Source organism: Oncorhynchus clarkii, chromosome 15 (assembly GCF_045791955.1).
Source record: "Oncorhynchus clarkii lewisi isolate Uvic-CL-2024 chromosome 15, UVic_Ocla_1.0, whole genome shotgun sequence".
NCBI lineage: Eukaryota > Metazoa > Chordata > Actinopteri > Salmoniformes > Salmonidae > Oncorhynchus > Oncorhynchus clarkii.
Genome location: NC_092161.1, coordinates 3,780,242 through 3,791,346, shown reverse-complemented (window position 1 = coordinate 3,791,346; position 11,105 = coordinate 3,780,242).

Below are 11,105 nucleotides of genomic sequence, written 5' to 3'. Positions count from 1 at the left end.
CAGTCTGTTTGTGTTTGTGAACAGAGCCCCAGGACCAGCTTGCTTAGGGGACTCTTCTCCAGGTTCGTCTCTCTGTAGGTGATGGCTTTGTTATGAATGGTTTGGGATTGGCTTCCTTTTAGGTGGTTCTGGAATGTAACGTCTCTTTTCTGAATTTCAATAATTACTGCGATTCGCTAGTATTTGGGCTGTGAGAAGGAATCCTCTGAGTGAGAAGTGAGTAAAACTGGTGTGGAGCGCAACATGCTCTTCACTTCTTCACTGTGTGTGTCTGTGACAAGCTTCAACAACTCACCGTCACATGCTGAGAGAGCAGAGACAGACTGGCGCTGTTGGTCTTTCATGGGCAATGTGCAGAGTAATCCTCACATTGCTGATGTCTTATGGAGTCAGGTGCTTTAGAATAGATAGAACACTCTGAAAAGATAACAGCCTGATAATAAGATAATGGGATAACAGTCTGATAATAAGATAATGAGAAAACAGTCTGATAATGAGATAATAAGATAACAGCCTGATAATAAGATAATGAGATAACAGTCTGATAATGAGATAATAAGATAACAGTCTGATAATAAGATAATGAGAAAACAGTCTGATAATGAGATAATAAGATAACAGCCTGATAATAAGATAATAAGATAACAGCCTGATAATAAGATAATGAGATAACAGTCTGATAATGAGATAATAAGATAACAGCCTGATAATAAGATAGTAAGATAACAGTCTGATAATAATATAATGGGATAACAGCCCGATAATAAGATAACAATCTGATAATAATATAATGGGAAAACAGCCTGATAATAAGATAATAAGTTAAGCAAACCAGATGGCACAATTGTTTTATTAAAATGTTTTTTTAATAATATCCAGTGGCACACTCCAACACTCAGACATAACTTACAAACTAAGCTTTTGTGTTTGGTGAGCCCGCCAGAACAGAAGATGAATAGAAATGATGTTCTCTTGGGTAAGATGGTGCCGACAAACATGACAGCTCTGCTTGTAGCTCCTAAGATACTCGCAGACAGGAATGAAGAACTGTCCAGGATGAAGAATGGCTGGGGTGGGGGGGGGGGGTTGTATGCTTCGTGATTAACGACTCATGGTGTGATTGTGATAACATTCTGAAACTCAAGTCCTTTTGTTCTCCCGACCTCACAATCAAATGCTGACCGTATTACCTCCCAGGAGAACTCTCTTCGGTTGTAGTCACAGCCGCGTATATTCCCACTCAAGCAGATACCACAAAAAACTACTCAAGTGGGATTTTAAAGTATTTTTTACTTAAGTACTTCATACCACTGAGTACACACACACACACACACACACACACACACACACACACAGACACACACACACACACACACAGACACAGACACAGACACAGACACACACACACACACACACACACAGACACAGACACAGACACACACACACACACACACACACACACACACACACAGACACAGACACACACACACACACACACACACAGACACAGACACACACACACACACACACAGACACACACACACACACACACAGACACAGACACACACACACACACACACACACACACACACACACACACACACACACACACACACACAGACACAGACACAGACACACACACACACACACACACACACAGACACAGACACACACACACACACACACACACACACACACACACACACACACACACACACACACACACACACACACACACACACACACTCTCACGGCTCCCTTTGCCAAGGCATACGCCTTTGCCTGGTTGTCCAGTTTCCTTTCCCTCCTGTTGACCCTCACAAAATAACTATTTATTATTTATTATATATTTAGGATATTTTCCACCTCTTTCTCACTTTATTTCCTTCTCTTATTTTACTGGTTGTTGGAATCAGAACTTAAAGCTGTGGTGCCCGCTGGACTAGTTCTGTTCAAGTTCCTTGAACTTTTTTCCTTGTCCCTTGGTCCAACAATAATGTAATTTATGAAATGTCAGACGTCCACACTCAGATCAAACTATTATTACAGTTTTTTTTTACAATTGCTTACACACTAAAATTGTACTTTTCCCACAATTAGCAAAACCTTACACTCAAGGAGCAAAACACAAGATCTAGATTTGCACAACTGTAAGCACATTGTCAGCTTCACACTATTTGCAAAACATTACACACACTTGTATACATCAGACACAGAAGTATCTCTGTTTCTAAACCCTATCGAAGAGTTGTTCTCTGCATGGCGGTGGAAGGTTTACGATCTCCAGCCCCAGGCTCAGGTACCCCTCATTCAGGCCAGGAAGGTTTACGATCTCCAGCCCCAGGCTCAGGTACCCCTCATTCAGGCCACAGAGGTTTACGATCTCCAGCCCCAGGCTCAGGTACCCCTCATTCAGGCCACGGAGGTTTACGATCTCCAGCCCCAGGCTCAGGTACCCCTCATTCAGGCCAGGAAGGTTTACGATCTCCAGCCCCAGGCTCAGGTACCCCTCATTCAGGCCACGGAGGTTTACGATCTCCAGCCCCAGGCTCAGGTACCCCTCATTCAGGCCACGGAGGTTTACGATCTCCAGCCCCAGGCTCAGGTACCCCTCATTCAGGCCAGGAAGGTTTACGATCTCCAGCCCCAGGCTCAGGTACCCCTCATTCAGGCCAGGAAGGTTTACGATCTCCAGCCCCAGGCTCAGGTACCCCTCATTCAGGCCAGGAAGGTTTACGATCTCCAGCCCCAGGCTCAGGTACCCCTCATTCAGGCCAGGAAGGTTTACGATCTCCAGCCCCAGGCTCAGGTACCCCTCATTCAGGCCTTGGAGGACGCCTGTGACCAAGTCGACGCCGCAGCTGTGCAAGGATGGATTCGACATTCAAGACGGTTCTTCCCGCGTTGTCTTGCTAATGACGATATTGCTTGTGATGATGAAATTCTCTGGCCAGATCCAGCTAGGAGAAGAGATAATGTATAGTATGTTTACTGTATTATTTTCTGTACAATATTGTCAGTTTTCTTCAGATGTTTTTTATGTTTGTTATTTACTGTGATTGTAACTGGATACAGTATTTTAAGTGTGTCTGTTTGCTGAGCTGTTTGTCTGTTTGCTGAGCTAACAGTGTTATGCACACTACTGTAGTAGCATGAAAACTGGGACATGTTTTGTTGTGATTCTCCATGTTGACATGTTGACTGATTTGGGTATATGGAGAGAAATACATGATGTTTTCCTCAGTCTGCAGCATTGGTCTTGTGTAGTGTTTGTGTAGTTGCACTTTCACTGTTCATTTACAGTACTCTAATCACTGACAATGAACTAAACGTGTTTTAGGTTAGCAACAGCAGTGTGAAGCCGGTGTTTGCAGAGTATATTGGAATAGGTATTAGGCCCGAGACGAAGTCGTGCCAAAATATCCTCCAAACACTTCGAGGGCATTATCACTTTTATACAATAGGTTATCAACATATTCAAATAATGATTGACATATTTGATTTAACAACTTTACTTAATTTATTCATTTATTCTTTCTATTTCATCCTTCCACCAGATATAGTCCCTACACAAATCTAGGGTTGCTACCCAAGCCGACTGGTCGTTCATTCTATCGGTTCGGTTGCCAGGGATGCGACTCAGTCGTTCAGTCTTATTGTTGTGTATCTATGGACGCGACCCAGTCGTTTGTTTTCAACGTTCCTTTGCCATACCGGCTGGCAATGTTCTTATCTCTTGCCTGCTAGCTAGCCAACTACGGCTAACTTACAGTCACGTCAAAAAGTGCAGCCAGAATAACAACAAAGTAGCTGCATTTGCATTTGTTTAAGCAGTTTTCTAGTGACATTTATTTGGAAATGTATTTTGATTTTTAGATGCATAACAATGAGCTAATGAGGCGTGATTTAGAAAATGTGCTCTCTCGTTAGGACACTGTTGTTCAGAGGAGCTAGCCAACAACACAGCTACAGTAACACAATCACTTCAAACTGAGGCTGGAAAGACTGAAAACTAGCTGCACTTTGTTTCATTTCACCTTTTTTTGGAATTTACATTTCTTTGTATATATCCATAAAAATGATGCCAACTGATTCATGATTTAGACTGGCTGAGAAACGCTCCGTGCCTGTCTGTCTCGTCTCGACTCCCGACATGTTCATTACTATGGGACAGCTGGAGATTCAATTTGAATATTGAAACAATGTTGCAAATGTCAGATAGACAGACAGCAATAATTATATACAGTGGGGCAAAACAAGTATTTAGTCAGCCACCAATTGTGCAAGTTCTCCCACTAAAAAAGATGAGAGAGGCCTGTAATTTTCATCATAGGTACACTTCAACTATGACAGACAAAATGAGAAAAAAAATCCAGAAAATCCCATTGTAGGATTTTTAAGGAATTTATTTGCAAATGATGCTATAAAATAAGTATTTGGTCAGTAACAAAAGTTGATCTCAATGCTTTGTTATATACCCTTTGTTGGCAATGACAGAGGTCAAACGTTTTCTGTAAGTCTTCACAAGGTTTTCACACACTGTTGCTGGTATTTTGGCCCATTCCTCCATGCAGATCTCCTCTAGAGCAGTGATGTTTTGGGGCTGTGAGAGCTGGGACCAAAGTAACAAAGCCTACCATCAGCAAGGGCATTGAAGATGAAACGAGGCTGGGTCATTGATTATGACAATGATCCCAAACAAACCGCCCGGGCAATGAAGGAGTGGCTTCGTAAGAAGCATTTCAAGGTCCTGGAGTGGCCTAGCCAGTCACAAGTCACAAGGCTTGTGAGTAAAAAGGCTATTTATTTATTTTAATACAGTTTTATAGGGTGTATCTTCTATACTGCAGATTGTTGCTTCCATCAATGTAATTGTCTGCATCATTTCCAATCCCCCATATATTTTTATGTAAATATATATACAGTGAGGAAAACAAGTATTTGATACAATGCCGATTTTGCAGGTTTTCCTACTTACAAAGCATGTAGAGGTCTGTAATTTTATCATAGGTACACTTCAACTGTGAGAGACGGAATCTAAAACAAGAATCCAGAAAATCAGATTGTATGATTTTTAAGTAATTAATTTGCATTGTACAACATTGAACACCAAATATGAATTAGGCTGATACCCGCTAATTATCAAAATCAGAAATGAGCTGTTAAATTGTACAACCACAAGGAAGTGATTCCCAAACGTTTCCATTACAAAGCCATCACCTACAGAGCGATGAACCTGGAGAAGAGTCCCCTAAGCAAGCTGGTCCTGGGGCCCTGTTCACAAACACAAACACTCCCCACAGATCCCCAGGACAGCAGCACAATTAGACCCAACCAAATCATGAGAAAACAAAGAATTAACAAAAAAAACAGAGCAAACTAGAAAGCTATTTGGCCCTAAACAGAGAGGACACAGTGGCAGAATAACTGACCACTGTGACTGACCCAAAATTAAGGTAAGCTTTGACTCAGCAAGCATAGCCTTGATATTGAGAAAGGTCTCTATAGGCAGACCTGGCTCTCAAGAAAAGACAGGGTATGTGCACACTGCCCACAACATGAGGTGGGAACTGAGCTGCACTTCCTAACCTCCTGCCCAATGTATGACCATATTAGAGAGACATATTTCCCTCAGATTACACAGATCCACAAAGAAGTAGAAAACAAATCCAATTTTGATAAACTCCCATATCTACTGGGTGAAATTCCACAGTGTGACATCACAGCAGCAAGATTTGTGACCTGTTGCCACAAGAAAAGGGCAACCAGTGAAGAACAAACACCATATTTATGTTGATTTATTTTCTCTTTTGTACTTTAACTATTTGCACATCGTTACAACACTGTATACAGTTTATACATAATATGACATTTGTAATGTCTTTATTCTCTTGGAACTTTTGAGTGTAATGTTCATTTTCATTGTTTACTTTTGTACATGAGAGAGAGACAGAGAGAGAGACAGAGAGAGAGACAGAGAGAGAGACAGAGAGAGAGAGAGAACGGGAGACAGAGAGAGAGAGAGAGAGAGAGAGAGAGAGAGACAGAGAGAGAGACAGAGAGAGAGACAGAGAGAGAGAGAGAGACGGGAGACAGAGAGAGAGAGAGAACGGGAGACAGAGAGAGAGAGAGACAGAGAGAGAGACAGAGAGAGAGAGAGAACGGGAGACAGAGAGAGAGAGAGACAGAGAGAGAGAGAGAGAGAGAGAGAGAACGTGAGAGGGAGAGAGAGAGAGACAGAGAGAGAGACAGAGAGAGAGAGAGAGAACGGGAGAGGGAGAGAGAGAGAGAGAACGGGAGAGGGAGAGAGAGAGAGAACGGGAGACAGAGAGAGAGAGAGAACGGGAGAGGGAGAGAGAGAGAGAACAGGAGAGGGAGAGAGAGAGAGAACGGGAGACAGAGAGAGAGAGAGAACGGGAGAGGGAGAGAGAGAGAGAACGGGAGACAGAGAGAGAGAGAGAGAACGGGAGAGGGAGAGAGAGAGAGAACGGGAGACAGAGAGAGAGAGAGAACGGGAGATGGAGAGAGAGAGAGAACAGGAGAGGGAGAGAGAGAGAGAACGGGAGACAGAGAGAGAGAGAGAACGGGAGAGGGAGAGAGAGAGAGAACAGGAGAGGGAGAGAGAGAGAGAGAACGGGAGCGAGAGAGAACGGGAGAGGGAGAGCGAGAGAGAGAACAGGAGAGGGAGAGAGAGAGAGAACGGGAGATGGAGAGAGAGAGAAAGAACAGGAGAGGGAGAGAGAGAGAGAACGGGAGAGGGAGAGAGAGAGAACGGGAGAGGGAGAGAGAGAGAACAGGAGAGGGAGAGAGAGAGATAATGGAAGAGAGAGAGAGAGAGAGAGAGAGAGAGAGAGAGAGAGAGAGAGAGAGAGAGAGCAAGCAGCTCCTTTCAGAGCCATCTGTAGACCACACTCCATCCCAAGACACTGGGAATCACAAATGTGTTGTTTTTAAAAGCCCTGTCCAGTTCAAGGGAAGGTGGGAAACCTCTGAGGCCATGTGCCCACCCTCTACCCCTCTTCCCCCTCCTCCCTCCCTGTCACCTCCCTCCCACCCCCCTTTTCCCTCTGGGCAGTCTTTGAGGGGGTCGTAACTGCAGCTTGTATAACATGGGTTACTGCTGACGGGGCTTGGTCACAGTTGATGAAGCCTTTAAAGAAGCCTCCCTTTCATGGCTTCTGTTGAAATTCTGGTGACCTGGGGCTGATGGGCTGAACTGGAGCTATGGGGCAAAGCCTGGCTCCCAGACCACAACTGAGATAGGAGGGGTGGCTTGTTAGGGTGAGGGAGAGGCCAGCCATGGTGTAGTTCAGAGAGCAAAGGCTAGAGGGTGCTATGAGCCCAGGAGAGGGAGAGACCAGCCACAATGTAGTTCAGAGAGCAGATGCTAGAGGGCGCTATTAGCCCATGTTTAAGAGTTGAATAGCAACATGGATGTACATCCCAGCTTTATCCACACCCTGCCTCGTCCCTCCTCCCTCCACAGTCCAAAAATGTAATCTCTTCTCCATTTTAGTTTTGGGCCTCTACGATACGGAGAGGGCTTTAGCTGCCGCGACACAAAATGAGTCCCATGTCTTCTGCCCGTGTGTTAGCCTGTGCTATGCTATTCTATGCTATTCTACTCTAGGCTACGCTAGGCTAAGCTAGGCTACGCTAGGATGTAGTTGCCATTTCAGAGATGAGCCTTCTGAAACATATTAGAGCGTGTACAACACTACAATGCACACTGTAACATGCAGCTGTTACTGCGTGTTGTCCCATCTGCATTGTAGCAGGGGTTACGGCTGGTTGGAGTGACTATGATGTGGGTAGAATGGTACAGTAACGTTATGACGGGGTGGTGGTGGTAACTAACTGCATTAACATACATCAGCGCCTGGGCCTCACCTCTCTCCCCTCCTTTCCTCTCTTCTTCTATCCTCCTGTCCCCTGTCCTCTCTTCTCTCCCCTCTCCTCTCCTCTCCTCTCCCCCTCCCCTTCTCCTCTCTCCCCTCTCCCCTCCCCTCTCTCCTCTCCTCTCTCTCCTCTCCTCTCTCCCCTCTCCTCTCCCCTCTCCTCTCTCCTCTCCCCTCTCCCCTCTCCCCTCTCTCCTCTCCTCTCTCCTCTCCCCTCTCCCCTCTCCCCTCTCCCCTCTCTCCTCTCCCCACTCCTCTCCCCTCTCCCCTCTCTCCTCTCCCCCCTCCTCTCTCCCCTCTCCTCTCCCATCTCCACTCTCCTCTCCTCTCTCCCCTCTCCACTCTCCTCTCCTCTCTCCCCTCTCCACTCTCTCCTCTCCCCTCTCCCCTCTCCCCTCTCCTCTCCCCTCTCTCCTCTTCCCTCTCCTTTCTCCCCTCTCCTCTCTCTCTCCTCTCCTCTCTCCCCTCCCATCTCCCATCTCCTCTCTCTCCTCTCTCCCCTCTCATCTCCCCTCCCCTCTCTCCTCTCTCCTCTCTCCTCTCTCCTCTCCTCTCTCCCCCCTCTCCTCTCTCCTCTCCCCCTTCCTATCTCCCCTCTCCTCTCTCCTCTCCCCTCTCTCCTCTCCTCTCCTCTCCTCTCATCTCCTCTCCTCTCCTCTCCTCTCCTCTCCTCTCCTCTCCTCTCCCCTCTCCCCTCTCCCTTCTCCCCTCTCCCCTCCCCCTCCCCCTCCCCCCTCTCCCCTCTCTCCTCTCTCCTCTCTCCTCTCTCCTCTCTCCTCTCCTCCTCTCCCCCCCCCCTCCTATCTCCCCTCTCCCCAATCCCCTCTCTCCTCTCCTCTCCTCTCCTCTCCTCTTCTCCTCTCCTCTCCTCTCCTCTCATTTCTCTCTCCTCTGATTTCTCTCCCCTCTCCCCAATCCCCTCTCTCCTCTCCCCTCTCCTCTCCCCTCTCCTCTCCCCTCTCTCCTCTCCTCTCTCCTCTCCTCTCCCATCCTCTCCTCTCCTCTCCTCTCCTGTCCTCTCCTCTCCTCTCCTCTCCTCTCCTCTCATTTCTCTCCCCTCTCATTTCTCTCCCCTCTCCCCTCTCCCCTCTCCTCTCCAGCCGTCCCTTTGGATTCGTCAGCCTGCCGACACTCCACAAAACTTGATTGTTAAAAATACTGCCATGCTGAGAATTATGAATTAAAGACAAAAAGAGAGACTGTTCTATGGGATTAATTTGTTCATGTTGTATTACTCCTCATTTCTAACTGTTTTGTTACAGCTGAAGTGTTAAAACTGAATTTGTTTGAGTTTTTTGCTTGTTTTTTAAATATAAAAAAAAGCATTTGTTTTAAGATTGGAACGTTTTAAAAATCTAAATAGATAGATTTTATATGAAATAAAATGTAATGCATATTAGAAAAACTAATTTTAATGTTATGAAAATTAAATATTGAAAAGAAATAGCACCACATTATGTTGCATTTAATAAAAATGTGTTGTTTTTATTAATTTTAACTTTATTTAACTAGGCAAGTCAGTTAAGAACAAATTCTTATTTACACTGACGGCCTAGGAATTGTGGGTTAAACTGCCTTGTTCAGGGGCTGAACGACAGATTTTTACCTTGTCAGCTCAGGGATTAGATCTTGCAACCTTTCGGTTACTATTCCAACACTCTAACCACTAGGCTACCTGCCGCCTCTACACTCTAACCACTAGTCTACCTGCCTCCTCTACACTCTAACCACTTGTCTACCTGCCTCCTCTACACTCTAACCACTAGGCTACCTGCCCCCTCTACACTCTAACCACTAGGCTACCTGCCTCCTCTACACTCTAACCACTAGGCTACCTGTCTCCTCTAACCACTAGACTACCTGCTGCCTCTACACGCTAACCACTAGGCTACCTGTAATGCAGGGATTCGATCTTGCAACCTTTCGGTTACTAGTCCAACACCGTTTTAACGTTTTAACTCTAATCATATTCTAGATTAGATGGGATGTTTGTGGTCTTAAACATTTATAACAATGTGTGTTTACAAAAAAATAAAAATACTGTGGAAACATTATAGCTTGTCTAGTTTTTTCATTCTTAACATCTGGTAATACAATTAGCAACAGCAAAATAATATCTCATTGCATTCCCCCTAATAAAATGTATTAAGTAGCTATAAAAATAACCCTCAAAAATATTATAATGAAAATAGAATTTACACAATTGTAATAACATTTTATAAACTGCAACTGTACTACATTCTGTAACAATTCTGTAACCATTCTGTAACCATTCTGTAACAATTCTGCAAGTGTATTTTAGAGATAGAAAATCTGATGATAATATGAATGACCCTGGAAGGTACCTAGCCTGGTTAACAATATGAATGACCATGGAAGGTACATAGCCTAGCTAATAGTATGAATGACCCTGGAAGGTACCTAGCCTGGTTAACAATATGAATGACCCTGGAAGGTACCTAGCCTGGCTAATAGTATGAATGACCCTGGAAGGTACCTAGCCTAGTTAACAATATGAATGACCCTGGAAGGTACCTAGCCTGGTTAACATTATGAATGACCCTGGAAGGTACCTAGCCTGGTTAACAATATGAATGACCCTGGAAGATACCTAGCCTGGTTAACAATATGAATGACCCTGGAAGGTACCTAGCCTGGCTAATAGTATGAATGATCCTGGAAGGTACCTAGCCTGGTTAACAATATGAATGACCCTGGAAGGTACCTAGCCTGGTTAACAATATGAATGACCCTGGAAGGTACCTAGCCTGGCTAATAGTATGAATGATCCTGGAAGGTACCTAGCCTGGTTAACAATATGAATGACCCTGGAAGGTACATAGCCTGGTTAACAATATGAATGACCCTGGAAGGTACCAAGCCTCTTGGAGCCAGCGGGCAGATTACTTCGGTCATAGTCCTATTCCGCTTCACATCACTGGTAAAACAGACCAGTGAAAGCAGTGATTCGGCTGACTAGCAAATTGCAATTGCTCTTAATAAAGACTCCGTCCAGAAGTGAAACCAGAACACCCGTGTCTGGGTAGAGCACAGGAGGCTGTTGAGAGGAAGACGGCTCGTAATAATGTCTGAAATGGAGTGAACGGAACTCATCAACCACTTTGAAACCATGTGTTTGACGCGTTCCATACCATTCCATATGATTCCATTCCAGTCATCGCTATGAGCCCGTCTTCCCTCAATTAG